The following is a 16449-nucleotide window of genomic DNA, read 5'->3' as shown; positions in this document are numbered from 1 at the left end:
CACCGGGGGAGCCCATAGGCGAGTGACCAGGGGCCCCTGACCTGACCGCACTGTGGATAACTTCTGAGGTCATCTGCCTGTTCTCCTGGAGGCCTGATTCCTACCTTCTCTCTCTCTGAACCTGATACCCTGGTCTCACCAGAGGGGTGGAGCTGGGTCTCCGACCGTGTTCTGCAAATGGCATGTGGGGGGGGGGGGGGGGGGGAGAGTGGATGAGGTGTGAGTGTGTTTGTACTTCCCCCAGGGCAGGGCCAGGCCAAACCAAGCGGGCAGTTCCACTCAGCAGCAGCATCACCCGATTCTTAATGAGACACATACATTCCGGCCACCAGTTTAAAAAGAAGCTGGAGACATGCAGTGTCTGGGCTGGTGAGTTTTAGCTGATGGGTAGATTAAAGTCAGAGCCAAAGCTTTCTTGCCCTGTACCTGTCTCCTCCTCTTTCTTTCCCAGAGGGCCATGTCAAGGCCACCTAATATAGCCGGAGAGACCATCTGCACACATCCATGCTATGCCGAAGCTGGGCTGCTTGTGTTTGTTGGGGTTAATATACCAAAGGCACCCGGTAGGCTAACCAGGGGCACACAGACTGCGGGCATGCATGGGGCCCTCCTTGACTAAGAAACACCATCCTTGATGGTGCTATTTAGGCCTTGCTATGCTTTTTAAGGCTTTCTAAGATTAGTCTTAGCTTAATATTTCTGCTGCTTCTCCTGCCACTCTCCAGATTACTCTGGCTTTTCCCTTATCTGGACACCACAGGCTAGAAGCCACCACCTCTGTGAAGCCCTCCTTGATTCTCCAGTGCAAATGGCTCCCTTCTTTCTTTTGCATCTCCACATCCTGACTAGACCAGAGTTGAGACATGAGTACATCTGGGGAATAAATGATACTGCCACATTGCCCACTCAGTGTGTGTGTGTGTGTGTGTGTGTGTGTGTGTGTGTGTGTGTAGGTGTGTGTGTGACTGTGTAGGTGTCTGAGGGGAGGAAAGAAAACATAAGAAGAAGAGTGGAAGGATTCCATGGCCTCTGCCCCTTGTTGTCAGCAGAGGCAACTGGGTTTGAGCATTGATGGAGGGATGACAGCAGGAGCCAGAGGAGCTGGGTCCCTGGAGACCCAGGGCTGGAGCAGCTGGGCTTTAGGTCTAGGACACAGCGCCATCTAGAGGTGGGTAAAGGGTTTCTCCTGCCCCCCACTGGCTCAGTCCCAGACCCCATGGTGCACTGTGGCCCCCCAAGCAGAGTTGGGCACTGCCAGGCACTCTGTGGGTGGGCGGGCTGTGCGCTCCTGATGTAGAGGTGGAGAATGGAGCAGAGAGACTGAGTCTGCAAACCTGTGCGTGGACCCCAAATGTTGGCTGTGACAGGTGCTTTCTTTCCACCTACTTTCCTGCTTGTGACAAGTAGCCGGAGGTTAAGAGGTGGCATTTGATTTCATAAACAACTTGTGATACTTCTTTTTGAAAAAAATATATTTTATTGATTTTTTTTACAGAGAGGAAGGGAGAGGGATAGAGAGCTAGAAACATTGATGAGAGAGAATCATTGATCAGCTGCCTCTTGCACACCCCCTACTGGGGATGTGCCCGCAACCAAGGTACACTTCCTTGTCCGGAATTGAACCTGGGACCCTTCAGTCTGCAGGCTGATACTCTATCCACTGAGCCAAACATTTTTCGGTGAGATACTTCTTAATCTTGAAAATCTGGCTGTCGTCTTGATTTATCCACCATTATTCATTCCCACTCATAAGCATATAATAAGTATTAACATTTATTAAACACGTCCTATGCTCCTATGTAGATCAACATAAGCGTTATAGCACCCTACTTAACACTGATGATAATCCTGCATTATTATTCAGCCCATTTTACAGAGGGGAAAATAAAGAACAGAGACTCGCTCTCTCCCATGGGGGCCATCCAGCTAGAGAGTGGAGGGAATGACATCCTGACCCAGTCTGCTGAATGCCAAGTGTGCCATGCCTCTTCCATGCTGAATGGGCAGCTCATCACCTCCACCTCCAGGTCATTTCTGAATTCTTACCCTGTCCCTGCTGGCTCCGGGCGGAACTCATATCCAGGCCATGCAGCTGGACACACCTGAGATGCATCCCGTATTAGCTGAGTGACCATGGACATGCAACTCAACTTTTCTTTCTTTTTAAAAAAAATATATTTTATTGATTTTTTTTTTTTTTTTACAGAGAAGAAGGGAGAGTTGGAGAGATAGAGAGTTAGAAACATTGATGAGAAAGAAACATCGATCAGCTGCCTCCTGCACACCCCCCGTCGGGGATGTGCCTGCAACCAAGGTACATGCCCTTGACCAGAATCGAACCTGGGACCTTTCAGTCTGCAAGCCGACACTCTATCCACTGAGCCAAACCGGTTTCGGGACAGCTCAACTTTTCTGAGCCCATTTCCTCCTAGATGGGGATTAAATAAAATCTTTTTAAAAATTAGCAGAGTGCCTGGCACATAGTGGGTCTTCAATAAATGACAGCTGTGAAGGTTATCTGTCTATTCAGTAAGCATTCATAGAGGACACACTGTGTGCCATGCCGTACCCTGTCTGTGGACGGATACTGTATCGTAATGCCCATATCCCAGTGAATTAGACTGTGCTCTGCCTCTGGCCCAGCCTTTGCCAGAGCGGAGCCTGCGTTGCATTCAGAGTGGAGACTTCCCCTCCCCGGAGGCCTGCGGGGAGCTGATGCTCTTATTTATCATTTAGGAAGCATCTGCTCTTTGGTGAAATATCACCCTTGTGAACAAACAGTGCAGGCATTTGACCTTTTTCCAGGAGCGCTGGCTGCTTTGCTCACCGCCAGGAATGAAGCGGATCCGAGGAGGAGCCGTGCGTCAAAGGACCTTTCAAAAGGGTCACCAGATGGGTGCCTGGGCGCTGACCCTGGGGCTGAGAGCTGCAGTCGAAATGCGTCGGAGGCTGCAAATTAATATACCTGGTCCGTTACCCCGATGGGCCAAGAAATCTCCTCAACATCTGCAGGTGTAAATCCTGAACATGAAGTCAGTCTGGCAGATGCCAGGGATGCTGTGGGCACCGGCTGCTGTGGCCCCGCTGCCTCTTGCTGCTCTCCCTTGCCTGCTCTCTCAGGAGCAGTTGGCACCTGCCTGGTCGGCAGAGCCCAGGTGGCCGGGCCCTGTAGATGAGTCTGCAGGTGGCACCTGTGAGCTGTCTGGGGTTTGCACTGGAATCTCTGAGAAGCCTCCAGGTCCTCCCAGGTCTTGTGATGGGGAGTGGTCTGGGTGGAGGCTGGAAGCAGCGAAAGGGACAAAAGCAATTCTGTAAAATAAGGGCCCCCAGACACTGTGCTTGGGCACGACAGCAAAGCTGTGGTCCTGACCTCACCGCTGAGAGGTAATCGCTTCTCCTGGGGTCCTCGTAGGGTTCTCCTGAGGATGGATTGCTCATGCAAACTGCTGTTGTAACGGAAGAGGCTACTATGAATTGGCTTCTGTCACCACAGGCATTCACTGAGACCTACTGTGGTCCAGTTCTTCCTTAGGGACAGGGACACAGAAATTATCTAAATAATGTCATTGTCTTTGTGGCGTTTTCAGTCTTTAGTAATGATCAGGGTCAGGGTCAGGGGTGGAGGGGAGAGGAGAGATGCGGAGAGGGAAGGTGAGACAAGGATAATGTCCTCAGCTCGTGGTTCTCCGTCCTGTGTGAGGTGACTCTGAGGCAGGTTCATGCTCTGCAGGATGGGCCAGTTTGTGAATTGGGAACAGGGAGCATGAAGCAGGTATAGAATAGGAAATCCCTGACCCTTTACAGCACACGGGATGCCCATGTTGCTAGGCAGCAGGGTAAAGAAGGGGCCGCAGAGTTGAAAGGCAGCGTGTGGCTGAACTAGACCGCCTGGGGGAGTTTCTCCTGAGGGCAGCAAGGGGCCACTGCAGATTCTCTGGCTGTGCTTGGGGGCGTTTCCTATTGCAGCATTTTCCAGGCTGTCCTGGGAGGGGCCCAAGCCTGGGGGCAGGAGGATGCATTAAGCAGCTGTTGCACCTGGACAGGAGGGCTGGAAATTAATATTTCAGAATCTAGCAATTTCTTTGGTCACCTTCATGACCCGTCACCAGTCAGAGGTCTGGAAATGGATGGGCTGGCCGCTGGAGGTGTAGCGGGCACAGTACCATGGAGGAATTAAAGGGGCAGCCAACAAGAGTGGGGACAGCAGGAGATATTGCCAGTGCTATGGAAAGGAGCCGCCCACTCATCCCCTGACCTCTCTTTTCACCTGCCTTATTTGCAGCCAGGATCTCAGATTCCTCAGAGGCATCAAGAGCAAACAAACACACGGAAATCAATGTAAACCCGACAAAAGTCCTCTCTAGGCTGGAGGGTGGAGATGGCCGGAGGTCTCTGTTAATCCCCTTTCTCCTGGGGTGGATGGGCTGGGTGGGAGGCAGGACAGTGAGCAGGGATGGAGCCAACTCAGTCTGCCACTCGGTCGCTGGGTCACCTTGACCAAGTTCCTTACCCCCTCTGAACCTCAGTCTCCTTGTCCGAAAATGCGGTGGTCGCCATGTTATGATGTTGTGGGTGTTGTGATTTTCTGAGCAAAATATGCATCAATTTCCCAATCAATACTAGCCTCTCTTTCCTGTCACTCAACTAAGTCTGATGACCAGTTACTTACTGTAGCTAAAATACTGCCGTAGGGTATTTTAGTTCAGTCGATCTTTGTTAGCCACAGTTCTCATGACAGAGGTTGAGTTTTTCCTCTGATAGCAGTCATTTCTACCATAGTATAAATGTACCTTAATTGACCAGGTGTTTCAGCCAGAAGGGTCTTGACAGATAATTTAGGACAACCCACTTATTTTAGCACCAGGGCCCCTGGAGATGAGAGAGGAGAAGGGAGAGTCTCAAGGTCTTAGAGGGAGATTAGAACTCAGGTCTCCTGAAGCATAATTGCTACTCTTTCAATTGTTCATGATGAAATATTTATTTTGGGTATTTTTAGAATATGTATTTTTATCTATTTCAGAGAGGAAGGGAGAAGGGGAGAGAGATTGAAACATTAATGATGAGAGAGAATCATTGATTGGCTATCTCCTGCACATCCCCCAATGGGGATCGAGCCCACAACCCAGGCATGTGCCCTGACTGGGAATCAAACCATGATCTCCTGGTTCACAGGTCAACACTCAAACACTGAGCCCTGCCAGCCGGGCTTACGTAATATTTAAATAGCAAGCAGATAGGAGAGCTTGGAAGAGAAGGAAAGAGATGTCTGAGAAGAGAAAGGTGGAGGTAACACCACAGTTGTTCTGGGTTTCCTCTTGGGTTTGGGAACCATGAAGGCAAACATGCCTCAGGCGATGAGCACTGCAGCCCAGGCTCCTCACTAGAAGAGGAAATGGAGTGATTCTGAGCCTGCAGACAGGAAGCTGTCTGTGGAAGGTGGCACCTGGTGCAGGGCCCTGGGGAAATTGCTTTATCACTTTGTTTGAACCTCAGTCTTCATCTGTACAGTAGGAACATTTAGTAACTCTACACACAGGTCTTCTCCAACTGTGGGTTCACATGGTGCCACATTAACAATAATCCATGACTTTGATCTTGATAACTGTAAGCCTTCCCCGACTAGGCATCAGGACCTCAGCCCTAACACGGGGTCTCTCGTAGTTTGGGGGAATCCTCAGATCGGGATTGTCCCCCACATCCTCACAAACACTTCTGTGTGTTCTGCCCTTGGCCCCTGGGCCTGACCACTGTTTCTTTTCCAGCGTCCATGCTTGCCCTGTAGTCTGTTCCCACACAGCCCTCAAGGTTTCTCCCAACCTAAGCTTCCAAGATCTACAAAGCAACCCCCGCTGCTGAGCTCTCTGTGGCCTCAGACTCCTCGCTCTCCCTCCCCCACTGATGGGAGCCCAACTTCCTGAGTCTCCTTTACTTCATTTCCCAGAGAAGATCTCACTCCCACCATGGACCCAGAGTGACACTGCAGCCCAAAGGGCACGTACTTCAGAAACCTCCCCCTCCTGACTCTCCCTGGATGTCCTCTGTCCCTCAGCCCCCTCCCTGGCAGTGTGGAGAAATGCCTTCCTATCGCAGGGCCTGGCTCCAGCCTCCCTCATTACCTGCCTGCCCGGGGTGTGGTGGTCCCATGTAGGGCAGGGAGGGCAGACGAACCAAATGACCAGGCGGATTAAGGCTCCCTCTGGCTGGAAACAAAGTTGTTTTTGCAAAAATCTTTCCTTGATTTCTGCACGGTCAGAGGCTGTTTTGAAGTTTTATGTGTTCCGGTCTTTTAGCATTCTGCCTGGCTTGCTCTCATGCTTTATTGGGCAATTTTCAAACATTACACCTCAGTCCTGCCAGACTGTGGGAGTGGGGGATCAAGTCTGATAGATGGGGAGGGGAAGGAAGGGCTGGAGCTAAGGAGAACTCAGGAGCTGGGCACCTGTGTCCCCGTGAGAACCCTGACTGCACCACACAGGTGGCATTCAGCACCCTCCTCCATGCCCCACCACCATGGCATCCCCCTCAGAGAGACAGTCTCACCCAGTGGTTAGGGACGTGGCTCCACAGCCTCACCCAGGCCACTTATGGTGAGCCCTTGGGCATGATATTTAGCCTCTCTGTGCATTGGTTCCCTTATACTACTTGCTTCATAGGGCTACTGTGAGGAGAGAGTTACTTACATGGAAAGTAGCCGGCACATGTCTGGCCCATAGTCCGTGCTCAGGAAATGTCATGGAATACAATCTGAACAGCTTGCCTCTATTGAGCACTTGCTGTGCATTTTATGTCCATCAACGTGTTTAATTCCCATAAACAGAACTGCGTCTAGGTGTTGACTCCATCTTCTTCCATTTGAGGGGAGAGGAAAATGTACCTCAGAGAGGTTGAGTACCTTCCCCAACATCACACAGCTGGTCAGAGGGGACCAAGAATTGAGCCCAGGTCTATTGGGCTTCCATGTCCAAGCATCTTGCACTTCCTATCTTGTGTTAAAAATATTAGTAAACGTTTTCTGTCCTCTGGGAGAATTTGGGTTTCTAGGAGCAGAATCCTATTGTAGTTCATCTTGTAATCCCCATAGCACCTATCACGGGGCATCGCTCTACAGATATTTGTGGAATAATTGAATGGTCTCAGGGAGAGAGGAAGCTAACTAACAGCATCGAGTCCCTACTGTGGGCCAGACACTGTGACTGGCCTCTTTAAAGTCTCACAGGCAGGTATTATCTGTATTGTACAGCTGAGAAAGTGTCAGAGAGACTCGTATGTCTAAAGTTAAGAAGGCGATTAGATGCTAGATGACCTTTTAATGGCCTTTGCAAAGATATGCTTAAAGAAAATGGAATTTTTATGCTGAAAGGAATTGCAGAGGCAAAAATAATGCACTCAGCCACCCCTCTCTCGTACACGTCCAGCTCTCCCCTGCCAGCTGCACCTCTCTGACCAAACTGGTCCAGTGGCTGAAGACGGGGTGATGGGGCTGTCTTTACATAGGACTGTGGCGTGGGGGCCAGGTAAACTCCCAGCTCCTGGAGAGCAGGTTGACTCTGAAACCTTCCTTCATGAAATATCTGACTGTGTTTATACACATTGCACTTGAAAAGATGAGGAATACGGACTTGAATCAGACCAGCATTCTACTCGCCCAAGGTCAGTGCAATGTCCTTCCTCAAGTCAAGTGCAGCTTCATGGTCAGACGCTCTCAGGAGCTTCATGTATCCATTCAGTTAAGCCTGTGTACTCAGCAATTACAGGTGATGATGCTCAGGTGCTAGGAAGGTCACGTTCCCCAAGCAGGCTGGATCCTGGAGTCCATGGGCCTCACATTCTGGTGGGTCATGGACCCACCCAACAATGCAGACTCAGCCGTGCAGGGTCAGTAAAGTCAAAGTCATTCTACTTTGATGCTGTGGCAGGTACAGGAGGAAACGCGAAGAGAGTGTTTGATTTGGTGTGGGTCATGGATTCATTCAACAGGCCTGAACTCTGTGCAGAAGAGAGCGGTAGAGTGTAGAGATGGAATTGAGGCTAAAGAATCAGCCAGACCCGAGTGCGAGTGCTTGACTCACCACAAAGGAGTTGGGTGAATGTCGGTAAGCTGTCTCGCTTTTTCTAGGTCCAGTTTGCTCATCTCTAAAGAGGGTTGTTTGTGAAAATACTAGCTTTGTAGGATTATCGCTAAAGTTAAAATGCGGGAGCATAGTCTAGTCACTATGACATATACTACCCTTTACCTCTTTGCACACAATATGCCTCAATTGCCTAATCCTCACAGCTTCTAACTATACAGTAACATTTAGTCTAGTCCAGCGATCTGCAAACTCATTAGTCAACAGAGCAGCAAACCATGGCTTGAGAGCCGCATGTGGCTCGTGAGCCGCTGTTTGCAGACCACTGGTCTAGTGGCTTGCAGTCAATAAACATTAGTGTCACCTGTCTTCCCACGCTCCCAGCAGCTCCACGCTGGGAAATGCTTAAGAACAGCTCCTTCTAGGAGCTCCCTGCATGGCCTGTGAGCCTTGGGAGGGCAGGTCAAAGGTCTCCCTCTTCTCTTATGTCCTCAGTGCTCAGCACTACACCTGGTCCAGAGCCCACACTCAGTATATGTTTGTTACTGACTCAATGGATATGTTTTTATTCTTGTTTTTATTATTTTTTTAAATTTTTTTAAAAAATATATTTTTTATTGATTTTTGTACAGAGAGGAAGGGAGAGAGATAGAGAGTTAGAAACATCAATGAGAGAGAGTCATCGATATGCCTGCAACCAAGGTACATGCCCTTGACCGGAATCGAACCTGGGGCCCTTCAGTCCCCAAGCCGACGCTCTATCCATTGAGCCAAACCGGTCCCGGCAATGGATATGTTTTTAAATAACAAAAATCCGAGGCAGAAAGTGGTCAGTCTCTTTCAGAAGAGGTGCTCAGGGCAGCAGGTGACAGCCACGGCATCAGTGTTGGAGTTGCCATGATGGCCGGGGTTTAGGAAGAGGGAACAGCAGCACAGGCTGCCTACGGAGGGGAAATCAAGTGCCAGATAGCAGAGGAGAGGTGGCAGGAGCTGATGCTGGAGTGGTAGGCGGGGCCGGGGCATGGAGGCCTTGGAACTTGATCCCTGCAAACAGTTGAAGGGTTATACTCAGGGGTGTGGCAGAGTCAAGCTTGCATTTTTGTGAGATCACGTGGGATGGAGGGAAGGAACCCAAAAGCAGAGGCAAAGAGACCATTGAGGAACCTGCTGCAATGGGTCGGGGAGAAGATGACGTGACTCCTCATCCCATGGACCAGAATGAGGAGGAGAGGAAGGCCCGGGAGAAGTTGGGGCTGCACAGTCTATGGGACTCGGTGCTCATTCAAGATCTGGGGTCAGCACCTGCTTGGGGAGGAGGGCGAAGCCTTTTCATTCCTGTCTCCACCAGGTGTGAGGGCGGTCTCTGCTGGGAGGCCCTTCTCAGAGCTTTCTGTTCAGGGCAGAGGGATCCCTCTCCTGGGGCTTTACTGTCAATCTGGTAAACAAAGGTGTTGTCAAAGTGCCTTATTGAGAAGTAGTTTAAATTAACCTTGACAGGCAGATTAATAAATAATAAGGCCTGAATGACTTATAAAGAAATCAATTGCACTATAAATATTTTTTAAAAGCACATGCTCAAGTGCTGACCTGGTGAAGCTGCGGCCTTCTCGAACCATTTCAGACGTGCCCATGCTCGATCCCTGCCTTTTCATCAGCCAGGGGGTCACAGGATGCGCGCCGTGGTGCAGACTGTGCCTTCGGGGATGGCGAAGGACATGGAGTGGGTGAGGACGCTTTGCAGAAAGCAAGGTAATTTACCCTCCGTCTCTGCTTGTAATGTGTGGCACGTGATCTAGGCATGCCTCTCATTGCAAAATACCCAGACTTGGCCCAGGCTGCAAGGGCCTAGGGGGTCATGCGATCCAGGGGTTCTCAACTTTTCCCGACTAATATTTTGTGATGCTCTCTTTATTACCCCGAAATCCATTCGTAAAGTACATAACCCACCTAGACATCTCATTTTAAAAATCTATATAATGCCCGCACGGCAAAGTAAATGAAAAATAAAAGGCAAAGTAATTTGTAATAAAATAACTTGTGTGTTGATTTGGGAAGGAGAGGAGATGACTAGACGACTTTCATCACAGCAGTCAGATGATTGCTTGATGGAAACTGAAATTTATGTGTGAAGCTGGCCACATGAACAGCATGGATTTTGGAATGGTGATTTTCTGAAGCGGTGGGGATCTGAACAAAACAACGTCCAATTCCTCCTTCATCTGCATGGTTGTTTCATTCCCGGAAAATCCGATGGGAATTAAAATCATGCAAAAATTCTTTGTGCCTGTATGTGAAATGAAACCAGGATGTAGGCCCAGGTGCTGACAGCAGGGAGTTTTTTCTTTGTCAGGTGGGACATACCACAGTCGAGTCAGGTGTGGTCCAATTCTTTCCTGGGCACGGCCTTCCCGTGTGCTGCAGGCTGTCTAGCATCCAAATGCCAGCATCATCCCTCCCTTCTATGCTGACAACCAAAAGTACCCCCAGAAGTGTCCAAACCATTTTTTTGGGAGGAAGAACTGACCATATTGAGATCCACAGGTCTCCTCCAAACTCCCTGGGGTTTGGATGGAGAATAGAAGGCTGGCCAAAGGAAGGGCCTGGCATAAAGCCACACTGAGGGTTTCCGGTAGACGGAGCCTGGCACCCAGTTCTCGTGTCTGCCAGGCCAGTGCCTTCCCGTGGGCCTGACGCTCACCTGCAGAGAGGGGTGTAGAGTGGGCCTTCCTCCAAGGCCTTTGCAGAATGGCCTGTGGAGAGAGTGTTTTGCCCAGTGGATGTCCAGGCCTTAACCTGTCAGGTGTGTGAACTCTGGACTTTGATATTGTGTGCCTATTCTTAAAGTGAGACTCACCTACATTTTAAGGTATTACTATTTTTATTTTTCTCTCCCCTCACCCATCATCTGATTCTAAGCAAAGGTGAGTAAAGGACCACAGATAACAATGTGCATCTTGTGATCTAAGGAACTCTTTCTGCATAAAAATTTCATCCCATCAGATGGCTACAATGCTTAAAATTATCCCATACCTTTGAGTGAAGGCATTAAACATTTCCCTTTAAAATGAAAGCATTTAAGTTTAGTCACATGAATTACTCAATAATATCTCAAATCCTTAGGTTGTTGTTGTTTTTTAAAGTCTATATAAAGAAGATAATCACACATTTCCTAGGGATGTTATGAGGATAAAATGTGATTTATACACACAGTTAAAACACTTGCCACGTAGTAGGTTTATCTTCCCAATTCTTTATGTCTGGTAGACAGAAGGCACACATATTACTACCCTCTAGAGCTCATCTCAGGGCAGACATCACTAATCAATCTCAGCACTCAGACACACGAGGCAGACATCACCTTCACACAGCACTCATATGCAAGGACACCAACATGGCCTCAAATACCTTCTTGATTCAGAGCTTCAGGCAGCCAATGCTAATCTGAGCCCACACAGAAATTGGTAGCTTTGTGTGTTTTTGCCTTATGTAATGACTGGACAATTTACTATTGGATAGGAGAGTTAACTATTCTATAATTCCATGATTACTAGATTCTAGAAATCAAAAGATTCTATGATTTATAACTTGGAGTGTCCAAAATTCTGTGACCCACCCAGCATTTTCTTGTGCAAGGAACCAGAAGCAGGATTTCTTCCCACACCCTCCTTGGTCATTTTGAGAAACTACCCTACTCTGGCTCTCCGGTCTTCCTGGTGTTGCTGCTGATGCCCTCTAGATGGCGCCCAGCCCTCTGACCAACACTGCAGGATGCTGGGTCCTTGAGATGTACAGCTCCCTTGAACTTTGAGGACCAATTCCATGCTCTGTAATTTTTTTTGGTATTTATTTAATTTTTTTATTGATTAAGGTATTACAAATGTGTCCTTATCCTCCTGTTGCCCACTGCATGAAGTCTATAATTTTCTTTATATTTTTTCAGTTTTGGAAAACACTTATTAAAAAACTAAAGTTGCCGAAACCGGTTTGGCTTAGTGGATAGGCCTGTGGACTGAGGGGTCCCGGGTTTGATTCTGGTCAGGGGCATGTACCTTGGTTGTGGGCACATCCTCAGTGGGGCGTGTGCAGGAGGCAGCTGATTTGTGTTTCTCTCTCATTGATGTTTCTAGCTCTCTGTCCCTCTCTCTTCCTCTCTGTGAAAAATCAATAAAATATATATTTTTAAAAAAACCTAAAGTGAATGTGGCAAAGAAAAACAAAACAAAAAACCCCAACACATATCTTTAAATAGCAAGCAGATGACATTGCTTATAAAGCTTTTCCCACTCTGCTGACCTAGTCTTTCCCACCATCTATGGTCAAGGAGGGCTTGTAGGTTTATCCAGAATTCCAGGTAGGAGCCCCCAAAGCATGGGGAGAATACTTTAACCCCGAAGGGAACACAGGCATTCAGAGGAAGCTTGGAGGTGACCTGGAAGATGTCATGCCAGAGAAGAGCTCCGAGGGAAAGGTTGTCATCACCACATAGCAAATGTGGAAACAGAGTGGCGAAGGGACTTGGCCCAGGCCCCATTCAGGTAGAGCAGGGTTCAAGCCCAGCTCTCTGGTCCAGAGCTGTCCCTGCACAGGCACCTTGGGAAAGACAGAATGAGGAGAGTGGGGAGAGAACTCCAGCCTCCAGCTTGATGCAGAGGTCCCAGTAGTCCTAAGGGCTCACCAAACCCACGTGTTTTGAGAATGGCCATCTTTGGGGACATTACTGTATCTATCACATGATCCCTGTCCTCTCTGGCCTCCAAGCTTTTGCATGAACTGTCCCTGCTGCTGGAAATGCTACTTCCCCATCCAACCTAGCAGACTTCTCGTCTTTCTTTAGGCCCTAGCTTCAGTGGTGCCTCCCTTGTGAGGTCTTTCCTGATCCTAGAGGGTTAGCTGGTTGCTCCTGCCTGTTTTGTGTCCCTACACACACACACACACACACACACACACACACACACACGCATGCACATTCATATACGGTAGTATATAGACTGGAATTTTATTATTCTCTTCTGAAAAGAGCAATGTGAGCTTCTGAAAAGAGCTACCACAATTTCCTCAGCTCTTCACTCTGCACCTGTTTACTGCCTGACACATTGTGTTCAGGAAGAGTTTGTTGACGAGGAGATGAATGCAGTGGGAGCCAGAAGTTGGAAGCCTGCTATTTTTAATTATCTAACCAGCCAATTTGATTTCAAATATTCCCCCAGCCCCTCTCCAGGCTTAGCCCTTCTGCCTGCAGAATTAGCACCAGGAATCAGAGGAACTTGGTCTCATTGCCATGACGAGGCTTAGCTGACAGGGCCTAAGCAGTGGCTTTGAAGAGGTGGAAGCTTATTTCTCTCTCGTGTTAAGCTCCAGGGGTGCTAAGGGCACTATTCAATGGAGTTTTTGGGTTCAGGTTTCTTCAAATCTATCCCTCCCCATCATATGGTGTGCCCTTTGACCTCAAGGCCCAAGGAGAAACATGATCATATCCATGTCACAGAAAGATGGTGGAAGGAAGGGTAAGAACGGTAAGGGATGCCTAACAGCTGAGGTTCCTCGAAGTTGTCACTCAACACCTGTGCTTACATCCCTTAACTAGAATGAAATCACATGACCACTTCTTACTGCAAAGGAAGCTGGCGACCATCATATTCTGGGCAGCTAAATTCTATTATTACGAAAGAAGGGGAGCATGGATATTAGGGGGTCTCTAGCAGTCTCTACCTTGGGCTCTAATTTCCCTTCACACTGACATTCTTGGATTTTAAGAGAAGCTACAAATTCAGGGATTAAGGTCAAGATAGGCAGGCTGGCTTCTGTTGTTGATGCATCATCCAATATTATAAAGAAGTACCGAATTAATGTAGAACAACAGTGAATCTGGAGGAAGGCAGAAGGCTTTCATCTTAAGTCCTGATGGCCCTGATTGGCCCCCATTTACATAGAAACTTCCTTTGTTCCTCTCCACCCTAGCTAATTGATCTGGAATACCCAGGTTAAATAACTGAGTTTACAGACCTTGAAACCCATTACTAGCTCCCCCATCTCCCCTATAAATAGAGTGACCATGAACCCTGGCTTGCCTGGGACAGTCTTGGTTTATGTCTAAAGTGTAATGATCAAGAATGCCCCTATGCCCAACACTCAAAAACGTTCTTGTTTGGATGATAAGCTATATATTCACCTACCTATAAGCACTGTGGCATGTAGGTAGGAAAGGGGCATAGTGCCTCATATTTTAATCTCAGAAATATAAACATCTATAACTCAGAATTTTTAAAGGTTTGGCACAGTAGGGAGATGGAGGGCATGAGGCAGTCTGTAAATGATTTGAGATATCCGTCTTCTCAGGATCTTCTCTTGGCTCTTATCTCATTCATGTTGTCTATAGGATGGGTGGCTGGTTGGATGAATGTAGATGGTTAAGATAGTTTTTTGGAAGGTGGAGGAACTGAGGAGAGATCTACAAATCACAACATTGAAAACTCCCACACAATATCTGAAAAGCTTCTCTGCAGTGGACTGACACAGGGCTTTGCCTGATTTCCAAGACATGGAATAGGCTACGTGGGCAGTGAAGTCCACAAAGATATGATCAATCGGAAGGGCCCAGAGCTTCAGGGGAAGATGGATACTGTGGATGGAACATCTGCCACTCATTTTTGGTTCTGCCAACGCAATCGCGTTAGCTTCCTAGGGAAGTACCACAAACTGGGGTGGCTCAAAGCAAAAGAGATTTATGCTCTCATAATGCCAAAGGCTGGAAGTTCAAAGGCAATGTCTGAGCAGGATCATGGTCCCTCTGAAGGTTGTCGGGGACAACTGTTCCTGGCCTTCCCATTCTGGGCGTTGTGTGCAGTTCTTGGTGTTCTCTGCCTATAGACACATCACTTCAGCCTCTGGCTCTGTCCTCATATGACATCCTCCTCTGCATGTCTCTGTGTCTGTCCACACTTTCCCTTTATAAGGACACCCATCATTAAAGTCCACCTTCGTCCACAATGGCCTCACCTTGAGCTTGGGTCTTCTGATCTCTGAAATGGGAAAACGAACTTCTACCACATTCCTCCTCAGTTTGCTGTGAGGATTGAGTATGTGAATAGATACAGATGAGCTTTATAAACACTGACATTCCTTGCACATATGAGTTGTGACTATTAAGACAGGAAGAAAAAGGACCCATGGTTTTTAATTGGGGGAAGGGGGTGGGGTGGGTGGTGGTGTATATAAATGAGCAATTTGGTTGTAAGATCTGAGGCCCAGAGAGGTTAGTTGCTATATTTAAGTTTGCACAGCACTTAGTTGGCACAGGAGAATCATCCTACTGCCTCTGCTTCCTCTTGAATTTTTCCCCCTGCTGTTTGTCCCCTTAAAGGGAGACCACAGAGCCGGCTGTTTCCCCACCCTCCTCCTCCTCCTCCTCTTCCTTAGGGCTGCACTGAAGACACAAAGGAAGCTTTGCCTTGCAGGAAAGAAGGCTGCCAGGAGTTCATAGGAAATCTGTTTGTGGTTTAATTTATCACAGAGTGATGGGAGAACTGCCCTGACCAGAATGGGAGACAAATGAGCAGAGACCCAAATCCTGTCCAGCCCAGGGAAGGTAGCTGGGGTCAAAGACTGCAGCTGGTGGCAAGAACCAAGGGGAGGTCTCCTGGGGTCACACACCCCAAGGCAGAATGAGATCTCTTCATGTGTGTGTGTGTTTGCTGCTTTGTCTGGTTTCTCCCTGATGCCTCTCCACATGTCCATGAGCTTTAGTTTTCAAAGCATTTTCACATGCTTCATTCTGTGTGATCCTTACAACAAACCCATGAGGAGGTTGGTTTTCTTGTCCCCATTTTATAGACAGAGAAACTGAGGCCCAGCATGAGAAGGGACTTGCTCAAGGTCATAAAGCAGAGCTGGGAGAATAGCGGGTTTCCTTATCACATGACAGCTTATGCTGTGGTCCCCGTGGCTTTCCCATGAGTGCCCTGCAAGCCAGTCCCTAGGAGGCTCCCTGTCCCCTCCTGGTCCCCCAGCCTTGGAACTCAGAAGCCCTCCTGTCTGGCTGCTTGAGCTCTCCTTCCAGACCGTCTCCTGAGATCGCCAGTCTGTGCTACTGTCCCCTTCTCTGAACTAGGCACTCCACAATCTTCATTAGTTACAGAGTCACTCTCAAATTGTGTCATTCTTATTTCTAAAACTACAGCTTAAAATGTCAGAGAGTAGGTATTTTTCTAATCATGGGATGATGCATTTTTCCAAAGCACCTATTACGGGGCTAAGAGCATGGTAGATGCTCAGCAAAGGTCTGGCAATCGGTAATAATAGTAATAGCAATGGCCTTTCATGGAATGATTATGAGTGCGGGGGAGGGAGACATTAAGAAGTAAGGAGTCCCAAGGATGGGCAA

The sequence above is a fragment of the Pipistrellus kuhlii genome, unplaced genomic scaffold (genome assembly GCF_014108245.1).
Source record: "Pipistrellus kuhlii isolate mPipKuh1 unplaced genomic scaffold, mPipKuh1.p scaffold_m20_p_12, whole genome shotgun sequence".
Classification (NCBI taxonomy): Eukaryota; Metazoa; Chordata; class Mammalia; order Chiroptera; family Vespertilionidae; genus Pipistrellus; species Pipistrellus kuhlii.
The sequence above is the reverse complement of the archived record's forward strand: the minus strand, read 5'-3'. Positions refer to the sequence as shown.